At 38.7% G+C, this 17,454-nt stretch overlaps 1 protein-coding gene across 6 annotated transcripts in view; it reads right to left on the reverse strand.

Annotated features, from left to right (window-relative positions):
- The window catches only part of ctnnd2b (catenin (cadherin-associated protein), delta 2b), a 236,984-nt gene that overhangs the window by 151,573 nt on the left and 67,957 nt on the right, over positions 1-17,454 (reverse strand). The gene's annotated exons all lie outside the window — the stretch shown is intronic.

Below are 17,454 nucleotides of genomic sequence, written 5' to 3' on the forward strand. Positions count from 1 at the left end.
CCCTTCAAACTTGTAAAAGAATTAAAACATTTTTAAAAATTATATTTCAAACATTTTTGGCGCTAAAATTGTACCCAATATCCGTGTGATATTCAAATTGTGAATTGTAAAAAAAAAATATACATATACATATATATACATATATATATATATATATATATATATATATATATATATATACATATATATATATATAGCTATATTCAGCTGATGTTTGTAGCTTACTGTTTTTTGTTCCCTGCTTCAGTTTTATTTTTCATTGTACAAGTACGACTTCTGTTTGCCTGTTCACTACCCGCTAGCTTCCACACTAAGCTCCTGTTCGTTATTTTCTAGCTCCCAGGCTAGCTCCTTTTGTTTGATTAACCGCCTCGTGCGTGCTTTGTGTTTGTACCCTTTTGGTTTTGTTTCTGTCTTAGCATTTAATCAAATCATGTTTTCACATTCCATGCCTGCATCTTGGGGTTCGTCACCAAACAACTCTGACATATACATGTGTATGTAATATATATATATATATATATATATATATATATATATATATATATTATATATACATACACACACACACACACATCTCCAATGCGGCCCCCAAGTCAACAAGTTTGGACATTCCGGCTCCAGGGGGCGCTCGGCCCTATGGTTAAGAAACACTGGCGTAGTAAAATGTTGCCAGCTCTGCCGTATAATAATAATAAAATAACATGTTTTGAAGAAAATTCCAAGTACTATGTGGTCCAAATTCCTTTGAGACCAAAATGGTATTTGTGCCAAATTATTACTCCTCATGCCTTCTTTTTCAGGGGATTATACCAAGTGGAAGACGGCAGAGCAGGAACTGGCAGGGCTGGTCTACCACAGCTTCTGGGTAATGGCCTCACACACACACACACACACACACACACACACACACACACACGTCCAACTGTGCGACCAATTACCAGACAAATGTTGCACGTACACACAGCCAAAAAAGGCAGACTGCCACAGGAGGTGTGTGTGTGTGTGTGTGTGTGTGTGTGTGTGTGTGTGTGTGTGCGTTTGTCAAAGTGACATATGGGGACATTTTTATGAAATTTCACCTTACATATGAGGACCTGTTGAAATATGGGGACATTTTCCATGTCCCCATATTTCCCGCAATGCTATCGTGTTCTAGACCCTCCCAGCATGTTCCCAGACCAAAAATCTCTAAAGTCTTCATTTGTCAAATTTTCAGAAAAAGTGTGTGAAAGTGTGTGTAATTTTTGGGGTCACTTTCGATTTTGCCCCTAGTGGCCATCTTTGCTATTATGACACACACACACACACACTTGTCCTCATATGTCATATGTCCTCATATGTCATGTGGGGCAGAAACTCACACACTCCAACATTTTGAAAAACATATAATCATTACAGCAATGAACATACTTTTGAAATCTAAATCAAGTAACACATTTTCAACTGATCTGATGATCTCAACCTTTTTTATGTTAGTTGTATCTATTCATTTGGTTTATCTGGAGAGGATTTGGGCTAGACAATCAATAATAAAGGGATTATGGTGATGATTTAATCGGTTTGATTCAGTATTTTACTGTATTGGGCTTTTTTCTATTCTGTTGTCTAAAATACAATGCCGCACAATAATTACTTTAAATGTGCCTGAAAAAAAACTTTCAACCTTGATTGAGACAAAGGCGATAATTCAAATGGAATTCAAACTACAAACAGTATTTAATATTTTCAAATGGTTACAATAGCACATGATTTTGGTATTTTTATCTTTGGGACAAATTTTGGATTCAATTGGGGATTGTTTTTGGAGGTATTCACTTCACATTGTATTCAAGATGGTTACTTCCGCCCACTGTGAAGAGTCTCGGCGTCTGATTGGTCCAATTTTCAGTTAGGCGCCGCCTGATTGGCCGTTGGATGATGTCTGCTCCTAACAGAGGGCTAAATCACTAGTTAATTATTTTCCTCATGGAAGTTATACAGCTCACGTATCACACTTAATATTGAATATATATAAAAAGTGTTTTCCAAAAGGACCATTTATAATCGAAATACAAAACTTCACACACGATTTTGAGCACAACAGAGCGCTCAGTGAACAGCACTTCCGGGACCTGCATCACCGGAGGGGGACATCTATCTTGGCCACAAACCATCTTTGACAGTCTTCGGCAGCATGGTTGAATCAGGTGAGCATAAAATGAAGTTTAACGTAATTAAATAGACCAATGTTTTTTAACATAGGAAAATAGTTCATTGTAAACAACAGTTAAATGTTTGTTGTTATTAATTGCAATCAGATTTGATTTTATGAGGTCAAATTAAGCATTTCAGTTCTGGGCCAAGGCCAAGGCATTTAATTTTTTTTTTTTAAAGTTGCATGGAAGATTATAAGTAGCAGTGATTGTCACACACACACTAGGTGTGGTGAAATTATTCTCTGCATTTGACCCATCACCCTTGATCACTATGCTAGTAAACCTTTTCTTAATTTTAAACAAGACAGACTAGAGTTCTTCAAATTGTTTATACTTTTTCTCAAATACAAATATGTCAAGCTGATAAGCACTGTGGAGTAGGCATGTTACTGATATTGTTACATTAGTTCTTTGTTTGAGAAGCTTCATGTCTGCACTGATCCTAAATTTAACAGTTTTTGAAGGGTTTGGTTCTTTGTTTTATTTCTGTGTCACTGACTTTTTTCATTTTTATGTGTGGATTTGTTAGGCGCATCAACACATGATATAGACATCGTGCCCAAAAGAAGAGCGAGACGTAATCCTGAGGCTGAAGCCACCGAGTTTATTTGATCTGGATGTGACAAGTCTTGTTTTAAGGCCCAGTGGATCAATGATTGGAAAGGTATGTCTTGTTATGTATCATATCAATGGTAACTGTATCAACATCTCATTTGGATCATTTCCTTACAGTCTAATAGAGGTTGTATTATATGGCTTTAATTAGAAGTGTTTGGAATAACAGCGTTCCACGTCCCAAGAGCTAGCTTCTGTAGCCGAGGATCGGACCGCCAAGTGCCCTGCCTTCGGCTGCCGCCCAGCTCACAATGCACCCGACCTCTATGGCCCCTCGGAGTCTTGTTCACGAGTGGGGGAAGAGTGGATCGTGAGATCGACAGGCGGATCGGTGTGGGGTCTTCGGTAATGCGGACGTTGTATTGATCCGTTGTGGTGAAGAAGGAGCTGAGCCGGAAGGCAAAGCTCTCAATTTACCGGTCGATCTACGTTCCCATCCTCACCTATGGTCATGAGCTTTGGGTCATGACCGGAAGGATAAGATCACGGGTACAAGCGGCCCAAATGAGTTTCCTCCACCGGGTAGGGGTGCTCTCCCTTAGAGATAGGGTGAGAAGCTCTGCCATCCGGGAGGAACTCAAAGTAAAGCCGCTGCTCCTCCACATGGAGAGGAGCCAGATGAGGTGGTTCGGGCATCTGGTCAGGATGCCACCCGAACGCCTCCCTAGGGAGGTGTTTAGGGCACGTCCAACCGGTAGGAGGCCACGGGGAAGACCCAGGACACGTTGGGAAGACTATGTCTCCCGGCTGGCCTGGGAACGCCTCGGGATCCCCCGGGAAGAGCTAGACGAAGTGGCTGGGGAGAGGGAAGTCTGGGCTTCCCTGCTTAGGCTGCTGCCACCGCGACCCCACCTCGGAAAAGCGGAAGATGATGGATGGATGGATGGATGGTATAACAGCGGTATATGAAAACGATGTTACTAATGCTGTTACTTTTACCGGTAACGAGTAAGCTATTAACTTTTATGTACGCTACAACGCTGTTACGATGCGTTTTATGTAATGTGGCATGCTACTTTTGATGTGATTGTATGTCAACAAGACAGCGTTAGAAGCACAAAAGGGTTAGTGCAGGTAATATCTTTTTACTAATGAAAGCAACCCCCGGAAGTAATTACGAACACGATATCAAATAGAAAGAGGCCTCATCCACACACAAACAAAAACATTCAACAGAACTATCTTAACTGCCACTGCTAAGCTAAAAAATACAGCTGAACTATTCTGCTATGTCTGGGCGCTGAAGTCCCACATCACTTGGCAAAAGGCACAGCTTTTTAAAGGCACACACACACTCTGCTCTCATGAAATGTCTCTCAACTGCATATGCTAGATATTTAAAACTTTTCTTTTTCAAGTAACACATTAATTACAAACCCCGTTTCCATATGAGTTGGGAAATTGTGTTAGATGTAAATCCAAACGGAATAATTTTTAAAAAAAATAATAATTAACTTAGAATTTCATGGCTGCAATACGTGCCAAAGTAGTTGGGAAAGGGCATGTTCACCACTGTGTTACATCACCTTTTCTTTCAACAACACTCAATAACCGTTTGGGAACTGAGGAAACTAATTGTTGAAGCTTGGAAGGTGGAATTCTTTCCCATTCTTGTTTTATGTAGAGCTTCAGTCTCCTCTGTCGTATTTTACGCTTCATAATGCACCACACATTTTTGATAGGACTGCAGGCCGGCCAGGAAAGTACCTGCACTCTTTTTTTATGAAGCTGAACACGTGCTGAATGTGGCTTGGCATTGTCTTGCTGAAATAAGCAGGGGCGTACATGAAAAAGTCGGCGCTTAAATGGCAGCAAATGTTGTTCCAAACAGATGGGTAACTTACAGATGTGTAAGTTACCCATGCCTTGGGCACTAATGCACCCCCATACCATCACAGATGCTGGCTTTTGAACTTTGCGTCGATAACATTCTGGATGGTTCGCTTCCCCTTTGGTCCGGATGAAACGGTGTCCAATATTTCCAAAAATAATTTGAAATGTGGGCTCGTCAGACCACAGAACACCTTTCGACTTTGCATCAGCCCATCTTAGATGATCTTGGGCCCAGAGAAGCCGGCGGCGTTTCTGGATGTTGATAATTGGCTTTCGCTTTGCATAATAGAGCTTTAACTTGCACTTACAGATATAGCAACACACGGTATTTAGTGACAGTGGTTTTCTGAAGTGTTCCTGAACTCATGTGGTGATATCCTTTAGAGATTGATGTCGGTTTTTGATACAGTGCCGTCTGAGGGATCGAAGGTCACAGTTATTCAATGTTGGTTTCCAGACATGCCGCTTACGTGGAGTGATTTCTCCGGATTCTCTGAACCTTTTGATGATATCATGGAGCGTAGATGTTGAAATCCCTAAATTTCTTGCAATTGCACTTTGAGAAAGGTTGTTCTTAAACTGTTTGACTATTTGCTCATGCAGTTGTGGACAAAGGGGTGTACCTCGCCCCATCCTTTCCTGTGAAAGACTGAGCATTTTTTGGGAAGTTGTTTTTATAGCCAATCATGGCACCCACCTGTTCCAAATTAGCCTTCACACCTGTGGGATGTCCCAAATAAGTGTTTGATGAGCATTTCTTAACTTTATCAGTATTTATTGCCACCTTTCCCAACTTGTTTGTTGCATGTTGATGGCATCAATTTCTAAAGTTAATGATTATTTGCACCAAAAAAATGTTTATCAGTTTGAACATCAAATATCAATCAATCAATCAATGTTTACTTATATAGCCCTAAATCACTAGTGTCTCAAAGGGCTGCACAAACCACTACGACATCCTCGGTAGGCCCACATAAGGGCAAGGAAAACTCACACCCAGTGGGACGTCGGTGACAATGATGACTATGAGAACCTTAGAGAGGAGGAAAGCAATGGATGTCGAGCGGGTCTAACATGATACTGTGAAAGTTCAATCCACAATGGATCCAACACAGTCGCAAGAGTCCAGTCCAAAGCGGATCCAACACAGCAGCGAGAGTCCCGTTCACAGCGGAGCCAGCAGGAAACCATCCCAAGTGGAGGCGGATCAGCATCGCAGAGATGTCCCCAGCCGATACACAGGCAAACATATGTTGTCTTTGTAGCATATTCAACTGAATATGGGTTGAAAATGATTTGCAAATCATTGTATTCTGTTTATATTTACATCTAACACAATTTCCCAACTCATATGGAAACGGGGTTTGTACTTAATTTAATAATTATTTACATTTATGAAAGAGTAAAACTAGAGGGGGGGGGTTGCCCACATCTGAGGTCCTCTCCAAGGTTTCTCATAGTCAGCATTGTCGCTGGCGTCCCACTGAATGTGAATTCTCCCTGCCCACTGGGTGTGAGTTTTCCTTGCCCTTTTGTGGGTTCTTCCGAGGATGTTGTAGTCGTAATGATTTGTGCAGTCCTTTGAGACATTTGTGATTTGGGGCTATATAAATAAACATTGATTGATTGATTGATTGATATTTGCTCTTGCATCAATTGAAAAAGGTTCTTTTGTGGTCGAGTACCGAGGGAAGTTCATCTCAAGACATGAGCGGGACAAGAGACAGAAACCCTCTATAAATATCTTTACTATTTATCTGGCATTATATGCTCATAATGTTAACAACAAAAAGTGCTGATAATGTTATAATTAATAAGTTCTAACATTATTTTTATGTGTTTTGTTGCAGACACCAACTGTTGATGTTCTATCTCAACATTCTCCAGATTCATGTGACCGATAAACCGACTTCATCCCTCCAACAGGTTATTACTTGACTATTTTACTATCCATCCATCAATCCATTTTCTACTACCTGTCCCTTTTTTGGGTTGGCGGGGTGTGCTTGAGCCTATCTGAGCTGCATTCGGGCGGAAGGCGGAGTACACCCTGGACAAGTCGCCACCTCATTACACGGCCAACACAAATAGACAACATTTACACTCACATTCACACACTAGGGCCAATTTAGTGTTGCCAATCAACCTATCCCCAGGTGCATGTCTTTGGAGGTAAGATGAAGCCGGAGTACCCGGAGGGAACCCACGCAGTCACGGGGAGAACATGCAAACTCCACACAGAAAGATCACGAGCCCAGGATTTAACTCAGGACTACTCAGGACCTTCGATTTGTGACGCACATGCACTTACCCCTGTTCCACCGTGCTGCCCTATATCTGCTAAAAACTTGACACAACCTATACTTCAAAAGACATTTAATCCTTTTAACCTCTCACAGATCAGTTTATATGACAACATTTTTTAAGCGTACATCCATGTTAGTCTGTGGAATTTACAACTCATGTTTAGCAAAACAGGAGATGTTACAGGTCAGCAACATGAATTCAATATGTGATCACTTGTCATGTACTCATATTGTTTGAACTAAAAAAGACTTCAGTGTGTTTCATATAAGGTCCTCATATTTTTCTGAACCACATTAGTGTGTGTTACAATGTTTAATTCAAAGCTTTAAAATGAGTGTTTCAATCCAGGTCCTCATATTTTCTGAACCACATTTTAGTGAATGTTACATTCTTAAATAATAGTCTAAGAGCTAAAACGCTATAATAATCTTTACTGTTTATGTAGAATTATATGCTCAGAATATTATCAACCAAAAGTGGTTGTTAATGTTATAATTAATTAGTTCTGACATTATATTTTTGTGTTTTGTTGCAGACACCAACTGTTGGGGTTCTATCTCAACATTCTCCAGATTCAGATGTGAGCGATAAACCGACTTCATCCCTCCAACAGGTTATTACAAGTCTATTTTTACTATATCTGCTCTAAATGTGACCCAACCTATATTTTGAAAGACATTTATTAATTTTAATCTCTCACAGATCGTTTATATGACAACATTTTCGTAAGAGTACATCCATGTTAGTCAGTAAGGAGTTTGGAACTCATGTTTAGCAAAACAGGAGATGTTACAAGTCAACAACATACATTCTACATGTGACCCCTCGTCATGTCCTTATATTGTTTGAACCAAGAAAGACTTAGGTGTGTTTCATATAAGGTCCTCATATTTTCTAAACCAGATTAGTGTGTGTTACAATGTTAATGTCCAAGCTTTAAAATGTGTGTCTCAATTCAGGTCCTCATATTTTCTGAACCAGATTTTAGTGTGTTTTATATTCTTAATTAATTGTCTAAGAGCTAAAACGCTATAATAATCTTTACTGTTTATGTAGAATTATATGCTCAGAATATTATCAACCAAAAGTGGTTGTTAATGTTATAATTAATTAGTTCTGATATTATATTTTTGTGTTTTGTTGCAGACACCAACTGTTGGGGTTCTATCTCAACATTCTCCAGATTCAGATGTGAGCGATAAACCGACTTCATCCCTCCAACAGGTTATTACAAGTCTATTTTTACTATATCTGCTCTAAATGTGACCCAACCTATATTTTGAAAGACATTTATTTATTTTAATCTCTCACAGATCAGTTTATATGACAACTTTTTCGCAAGGGTACATCCATGTTAGTCAGTAGAAAGTTTAGAACTCATGTTTAGCAAAACAGGAGATGTTACAAGTCAACAACATAAATTCTACATGTGAGCACTCGTCATGTCCTTATATTGTTTGAAGCAAGAAAGACTTAGGTGTGTTTCATATAAGGTCCTCATATTTTCTGAACCAGAAAATGTGTGTTACAATGTTAATGTCCAAGCTTTAAAATGTGTGTCTCAATTCAGGTCCTCATATTTTCTGAACCAGATTTTTGTGTGTGTTACATTCTTAATGAATTGTCTAAGAGCTGAAACTCTGTAATAATCTTTACCCTTTATCTGGCATTGTATGCTCAGATTTTTATCAACAAAAAGTGGTGAGAATGTTATAATTAATTAGTTATGACATTATATTTTTGTGTTTTGTTGCAGAAACCAACTGTTGAGGTTATATCTCAACATTCTCTAGATTCAGATGACAGCCATAAACCGACTTCATCCCTCCAACAGGTTATTACATGTCTATTTTTACTCTATCTGCTCTAAATTTGACCCAACCTATATTTTGAAAGACATTTATTAATTTTAATCTCTCACAGATCAGTTTATATGACAACATTTTCGTAAGGGTACATCCATGTTAGTCAGTAGGGAGTTTGGAACTCATGTTTAGCAAAACAGGAGATGTTACAAGTCAACAACATAAATTCTACATGTGAGCACTCGTCATGTCCTCATATTGTTTGAACCAAGAAAGTGTGTTTCATATAAGGTCCTCATATTTTCTGAACCAGATTAGTGTGTGTTAAAATGTTAATGTCAAAGCTTTAAAATGAGTGTTTCAATTCAGAAAATGCAGTGCCTCTTGTTTACAGCCGGTTTTTGCAGCGCTGTTTTCATTGATCAAAGTATTTTTTCGGTGGTCGTGTTTTTGGTACATAACTTGTAAATAGTGCGCAAATAATAGGCTATATTTATATAAATACATTCAAACCCCGTTTCCATATGAGTTGGGAAATTGTGTTAGATGTACATATAAACAGGATACAATGATTTGCAAATAATTTTCAACCCCAATTCTGTTGAATATGCTACAAAGACAACATATTTGATGTTAAAACTGCTAAACATTTTTTTTGCAAAGAATTTAGGGATTTTACCATCTACGGTCCGTAAAATTATCAAAAGGTTCAGAGGATCTGAAGAAATCACTGCACGTAAGCGATGTACTGCATTAAAAACCGACATCAGTGTGTAAAAGATATCACCACATGGGCTCAGAAATACTTCAGAAAACCACTGTCAGTTACTACAGTTGGTCGCTACATCTGTAAATGCAAGTTAAAACTCTACTATGCAAAGCAAATGCCATTTATCAACAAGACAGAGGAACGCCGCGGGCTTCGCTGGGCCCGAGCTCATCTAGGATGGACTGATGCAAAGTGGAAAAGTGTTCTGTGGTCTGACGAGTCCACATTTCAAATTATATATGGAAATTGTGGACGTGGTGTTCTCCGGAACAAAGAGGAAAATAACCATCCGGCGCAAAGTTCAAAAGCCAGCATGTGTGATGGTATGGAGGTGTATTAGTGCCCAAAGCATGGGTAACTTACACATCTGAGAAGGCACCATTAATGCTGAATGGTCCATACAGGTTTTGGAGCAACATATGTTGTCATCCAAGCAACATTATCATGGACGCCCCTGCTTATTTCAGCAAAACAATGCCAAGCCACGTGTTACAACAGCGTGTCTTCGTAGTAAAAGAGTGCGGGTACTTTCCTGGCCCGCCTGCAGTCCAGACATGTCTCCCATCGAAAATGTGTAGCGCATTATGAAGCGTAAAACACGACAACTTAAGCTTTACATCAAGCAAGAATGGTAAAGAATTCCACTTTCAAAGCTTCAACAATTAGTTTCCTCAGTTCCCAAACGTTTATTGAGTGTTGTTAAAAGAAAATGTGATGTAACACAGTGGTGAACATGCCCTTTCCCAACTACTTTGGCACGTGTTGCAGCCATGAAATTCAAAGTTAATTATTATTTGCAAAAAAAAAAAAGTTTGAGTTTGAACATCAAATATGTTGTCTTTGTAATGCTTTCAATTGAATATGGGTTGAAAAGGATTTGCAAATCATTGTATTCAGTTTATATTTACATCTAACACAATTTCCCAACTTTTATGGAAACGGGGTTTGTATATATATTAGTGCTGGGCAATGATTAACATTTTTAATCGAAGTTAATCGCACTATTTCTCTTATTAATCGCGATTAACTGCATTGTATACGCAAAGCCCAATAATGAATTCAAAAGTAGTGTGTAGTGCACCTTTATTGGAATATTCTCCCACATGAAAAAAAGCGCCAAAACATTTGTTGTGCAAACACAATTTAAATCAGTCCTTGTTAAACAGTAGCAGTTAAATAGCAAATTTTATGAAAATCAACTCAAAAAATGTAAATACAAACATTTAAGCTTATTGCCACTGCCAGGGTATTTAAGTTATCTTGTTTGTTATGGAAAATAAATATAATCTACATACAAATCTCTGAGCCACAATCATAACATCTGAACAGGCAATTTCTGAGGTAACAGCAGAAACATTTTTTTTTTTATCAGGGATCTTATGTTTAAAAAACTTATATTATAGGTAGTGCGCTGTTTTAGGGAATTTTTGATCAAATTATCCGTAGTAGCAATATTAATAATGTTGTGTTTATTCTGCGTAGTGGACTTAAAATAATTATGACCATATCTGTTTGCTTGGTGCTTTGATAAACTGAACGCATATACATGGTACTACATTGTAATGTTATGAGCCAGGGGAAAAAAGAACTACCCTACCCAGCATGCAACAGGAGTGATGCGGTAGCCCGGTATAGGTTGTGTCGCCATGACGGCATCTTGTATGTTGTGATATGCACGCTCTGAAAGTAAACGTTAAGAACTCAGCCAACACTCCTGGTCTGCATTATTCATAAATAGACAGACAACACATACTCCGCTGCTTCACAAAGCACAATATGTTAAATGTTTACTTTTACAGTTTTCTAATTCTTCCTTTCAGATTGACAGCAGGACAAATCGCTGGAAGTGGGTATGTCTCAAGCTTCTCCCACTTGGTCCACTCCAAAGCGGGGTAAATAAATAATCCACATCATTTACTAGAATATTATATTACGTTTTGCACCTTTTCACTGTGTTATAGTCATTTTTCCTTCAGTAAGAAATTGTATTTTGTCTCCTTTATGACAGCTGCAAAGGGGAAGAAGTGGAAGCAGTTGAATGACACATGTTGCATTTTGTAACTGGCAACAAAGTACCAGGTAAAAAAGATTGTGAAGCCTGCCTCCATAAAGAACTAGTAGCTCTACAGGACAGAGATTGGCTTGACATCAAGTACTACATCCATAACAGAATTATATTAAAAAAAGGGAAAAAAAATGTTTTCCCACATCTTCTGTGGTAGTTTGAGTATGTTACCAGCAAATAAAAAAGCAAAATAAACAGCAAGCGTTTTGTATTTATTCCAGATAATTCTTAGCGACAAAATCCACAAAAACAATTCAGTTACACTTAGTCGACAATTACATTTTTACCCATGTTTCTTTTAAACTCTTCTTGGTTTTAGATTACAGTAGCATGGGATTGGGATTTTTTTTTTAAATGACAACACATCAACTAAACCAACTCAGGTGGTTTTGTTAAGTCTCTGATGTCATTAGCCTCATATGTCACATGAACCTGAAATCTTTAACACTCTGTGATGTCATGGTTGTCATATTTCACAAACTTGAAATCTTAAACACTCTGTGACGTCATGGTCATCATATGTCACATAAACTTGAAATCTTAAACACTCTGTGATGTCATGGTCATCATATGTCACATGAACCTGAAATCTTAAACACTCTGTGACGTCATGGTCATCATATGTCACATAAACTTGAAATCTTAAACACTCTGGTCTTCATTTGTCACCTAAACCTGACAAGTCCTCATATGTACCATAAAAATCAGGTTCAGAAAAAAACAAAAGAGTTGCAAAAATCTCAATAGACCACTGTGTTTCAAAAATTCTGGTTCACTAACCGTCTGATTCCCAGGTCTGCAGGACCATTGGAAAGGCATGTCCCCATATGTCACGTTTTTGTCATAAGTCCTCATATGTCACCCAAACACGTATGTGTGTGTGTGTGTGTGTGTGTGGAAAGGCTGGTCCTAAAGAGGTAGGCATTTTTCTCAGGTCTCCAGAAGGTACGAACTACGCGTGTGTGTGTGTGTGTGTGTGTGTGTGTGTGTGTGTGTGTGTGTGTGTGTGTGTGTGTGTGTGTGTAGAAAGACTGGTCCTAAAGAGGTAGGCATTTTTCTCAGGTCTCCAGAAGGTACGAACTACGCGTGTGTGTGTGTGTGTGTGTGTGTGTGTGTGTGTGTGTGTGTGTGTGTGTGTGTGTGTGTGTGTGTGTGTGTGCGTGCGTGTGTGTGTGTTCTTGCATTGCTACCCTTCACAAGACATGAAGAAGGAAAAGTAGCTTCCTAATGTGTGATGACATAAATCCTGCTCCCAATAACATTGCATCTAATAGAAAGCCAAATACTAAAATCTGTGAACATTGCTCCAAAGTCATGATTTGTTTTGGTTGATTTAATGTGCGTACAAAAGTAAAGATTGACAGGTGCAAAGGCAGCAATATATGATAAAACAAGATGGCAGCTAAAGAAGGACTTCCCTATTCATCCCCGCCAGGTGAACGGCTGAATTGACCACTTCCTGTGCGGACGTAAGACAAGCCATATATGAGCATAGGATGAACAAATACACTACGCTACCAAGCTACGGTGTGTAGTGAAGCATGTTTAGCTATTCCTCGTCCTCCACTGATAACGCTACCTGGAAGAAACATACTTTGTCAGGCTTGTTTCTGACAGTTTGACTATGTTTTAGTTTATGCTTTGTTTCCTGTGTGTGTGTGTAGTGTTTCCTGTCAGCGCTCTTATTTTGTTGGTTTCCTGTCTTTCTGATTGGCACCTGGCCACACCTGGTGTCAATCAGCCCGCTCCTATTTAGACCTGTCTTCCCCTCCAGTCACGGTTGGATTATTGTACTGCATGTCGCTTCTGTATTGTGGCTCCTGACGTGTCGTTGCAGCGTGGCGGTAAGCTATATTTGGTCGCTTTGTGTAGCTTCCAGTTTTTTGTTTGTTCATAGCCTAGTTTGTTATCCGCCCACGTGCGTGCTCTTTGTTTGTACCCCTGTCAGCGCTCTTATTTTGTTGTTTTCCTGTCTTCCTCCCAGAGTGCTGTGTTCCCTCAGCTGTGGCTGATTGGCACCTGGCCACACCTGGTGTCAATCAGCCCACTCCTATTTAGACCTGTCTTCCCATTCAGTCACTGCTGGATTATTGTACTGCATGTCGCTTCTGTATTGTGGCTCCTGACGTGTCGTTGCAGCGTGGCGGTAAGCTATATTTGGTCGCTTTGTGTAGCTTACTGTTTTTTGTTCCCTGCTTCCAGTTTTTGTTTGTTCATAGCCTAGTTTGTTATCCGCCCACGTGCGTGCTCTTTGTTTGTACCCCTGTCAGCGCTCTTATTTTGTTGTTTTCCTGTCTTCCTCCCAGAGTGCTGTGTTCCCTCAGCTGTGGCTGATTGGCACCTGGCCACACCTGGTGTCAATCAGCCCACTCCTATTTAGACCTGTCTTCCCATTCAGTCACTGCTGGATTATTGTATTGCATGTCGCTTCTGTATTGTGGCTCCTGACGTGTCGTTGCAGCGTGGCGGTAAGCCATATTTGGTCGCTTTGTGTAGCTTACTGTTTTTTGTTCCCTGCTTCCAGTTTTTGTTTGTTCATAGCCTAGTTTGTTATCCGCCCACGTGCGTGCTCTTTGTTTGTACCCCTTGTTTGGTTTTGTACTAGTATTTTATATTAAAACCATGTTTCCTTATTCAATGCCTGCCTCCTCCTCAGCATCTTGGGGTTCGTCACCAACAATCTGTGACAGGAGGGCAGGATTAGTGATTTAGAAGTAGCTAAAACACTGCGGATGGACGTTTCAGATGTAATTAGACACATTTACTAGGATAGTTCTGGAAGATCCCTTATCTGCTTATTGTGTTACTAGTGTTTTAGTGAGATTCTAAAGTCATACCTGAAAGCCAGAGGGCCGCGGTGAACGCCAGTGTCTCTGAGAGAAGCCAATGGAGGAGCCAAGATCACAGCTGCCTTTTTGAGCTGGAGGAGGAGGTCCAATAATCCACTGAAGTCTGCTAAGAGCCGACTTAATATCACAAATTTCCCATCCCAAAAACTTGCTGGTTGACGTCGAGAAACATGTTCGCTTGACCGCTCTGTGTTAAAGCTTCACAACAAACAAAGAAACACCGGCTGTGTTTCGGTTGCTAAAGGCAGCTGCAATCCACCAACAGCATTCTTCTTTGACGTCTCCATTATTAATTGAACAAATTGCAAAAGATTCAGCAACACAGATGTTCAAAATACTGTGTAATTATGCGTTTAAAAGAGTCGACTTTTAGCTGTGTTTGGTGCTGGGCTAATACGTCCGCTACAACCCAAGACGTCACAAACACGAGTCATCGTTCCGCGACGTTTTCAACAAGAAACTCCACGGGAAATTAAAAATTGCAATATTTCATCATTGATATATAAACTATCCGACTGCGTGGTCGCTAGTAGTGGCTTTCAGTAGGACTTTAAGTACAGACAGTGATTACAAACAGGTGTGAGTCAGAAAACAAGAGGCAGGTGACTATAGCAACAGAACAAACAGGAAGTGTCACCAGGAACTAAGGAAGTCAAACACCAACAGAATACGATACAAAGACGGGACCCAAAACCAGAATAAGACATGATCCGGGCAGCGGATCATGTCAACAACACCCAGCAATATGTTTGGAGGAGGGCATCACGGTGGCAGAGGGGTTAGTGCGTCTGCCTCACAATACGAAGGTCCTGCAGTCCTGGGTTCAATCCCAAGCTCGGGATCTTTCTGTGTGGAGTTTGCCGGCGCCCCCCGCGACCCCAAAAGGGAATAAGCGGTGGGAAATGGATGGATGGATGTTTGGAGGAGAAAAGGTGAAGCCTTTAATTCCCAGGAACACCACACCTACCGTCAAGCATGGTGGTGGTAGTATTATGCTCTGGGCCTGTTTTGCTGCTTTACAGAGAGTAAATGGGACAAATTCTCCAAATTGTTCAGGACGAGCTAAAATCATCTAACTTTTATCACAATATTGACCATTTTTTTGTCGTTTTTGTAAAACAGTGACATTTTTGGAGTAAAATGACGACTTTTGTTGTAATTTTGCCGAGTAAAATTCAGATTACTGTTATAATATTGCCAAAATTTTAAAGTTTACTGAGAAAATAGTGACGTTTGTCGAGTAAAATTACAACTCTTTTCATAAAATTGCTCAAATTTAAGCTTTTTTTTGTAAATGCTTCCCCTCTGGTCAACATATGAAATAACAAGTGTGTGTTGAAATGCGCCCCCTTTGGCCACAATTTAATTTCAAATAAATGAATAAATATGTAGTATATAGAGACATACTGTAATAACGAAGTAAATAATGAAGATTAAAAACCAAATACACACAAAAAAATGAACTAAAAGCAGTCTTTTTCTCACAATGTGTCGATTTTTTTGTTATAAAATCCGGACCAATTTTTCAGATTCTTTCAGTTTCTGTATTATTGCAAAGTTTTCTCGTAAAATGATTACTTTTTCATGCAAAATGGCGGCATTTGTCCTGTAAAATTCTAACTTTTATCACAATACTGACTATTTTTTGTCGTTTTTGTAAAACAGTGAAATTTTTGGAGTAAAATTATGACTTTTGTCATCATTTTGCCGAGTAAAATTCAGATTACTGTTATAAAATTGCCAAAATTTTAAAGTTTACTGAGAAAATTGTGACTTTTGTCGAGTAAAATGACGACTCTTTTCATAAAATTGCTAAAATTTAAGTTTTTCTTGTAAATGCTTCCCCTCTGGTCAACATATGAAATAACAAGTGTGTGTTGAAATGCGCCCCCTTTGGCCACAATTTAATTTCAAATAAATGAATAAATATGTAGTATATAGAGACATACTGTAATAACTTGAAGTAAACAATGAAGATTAAAAACCAAATACACACAAAAAAATGAACTAAAAGCAGCCTTTTTCTCACAATGTGTCGATTTTTTTGTTATAAAATCTGGACCAATTTTTCATATTCTTTCGGTTTCTGTATTATTGCAAAGTTTTCCCGTAAAATGATTACTTTCTCATGCAAAAGGGCAGCATTTGTCCTGTAAAATTCTAACTTTTATCACAATATTGACAATTTTTTTGTCGTTTTTGTAAAACAGTGAAATTTTTGGAGTAAAATGACGACTTTTGTCGTCATTTTGCCGAGTAAAATTCAGATTACTGTTATAATATTGCCCAAATTTTAAAGTTTACTGAGAAAATTGTGACTTTTGTTAAGTAAAATGACGACTCTTTTCATAAAATTGCTCAAATTTAAGCTTTTTTTGTAAATGCTTCCCCTCTGGTCAACATATGAAATAACAAGTGTGTGTTGAAATGCGCCCCCTTTGGCCACAATTTAATTTCAAATAAATAAATAAATATGTAGTATATAGAGACATACTGTAATAACTTGAAAAAAATAATGAAGATTAAAAACCAAATACACACAAAAAAATGAACTAAAAGCAGCCTTTTTCTCACAATGTGTCGATTTTTTTTGTTATAAAATCTGGACCAATTTTCCATATTCTTTCGGTTTCTGTATTATTGCAAAGTTTTCTGGGAAAATTATCACGTTTTAATGTAAAATGATTACTTTTTCATGGAAAATGGTGGCATTTGTCCTGTAAAATTCTAACTTTTATCACAATTTTTTTGTCGTTTTTGTAAAACAGTGACATTTTTGGAGTAAAATGACGACTTTTGTCATCATTTTGCCGAGTAAAATTCAGATTACTGTTATAATATTGCCAAAATTTCAAAGTTTACTGAGAAAATTGTGACTTTTGTCGAGTAAAATGACGACTCTTTTCATAAAATTGCTCAAATTTAAGCTTTTTTTTTAAATGCTTCCCCTCTGGTCAACATATGAAATAACAAGTGTGTGTTGAAATGCGCCCCCTTTGGCCACAATTTAATT

Source organism: Nerophis ophidion, linkage group LG28, assembly GCF_033978795.1.
Source record: "Nerophis ophidion isolate RoL-2023_Sa linkage group LG28, RoL_Noph_v1.0, whole genome shotgun sequence".
Taxonomy (NCBI): Eukaryota; Metazoa; Chordata; class Actinopteri; order Syngnathiformes; family Syngnathidae; genus Nerophis; species Nerophis ophidion.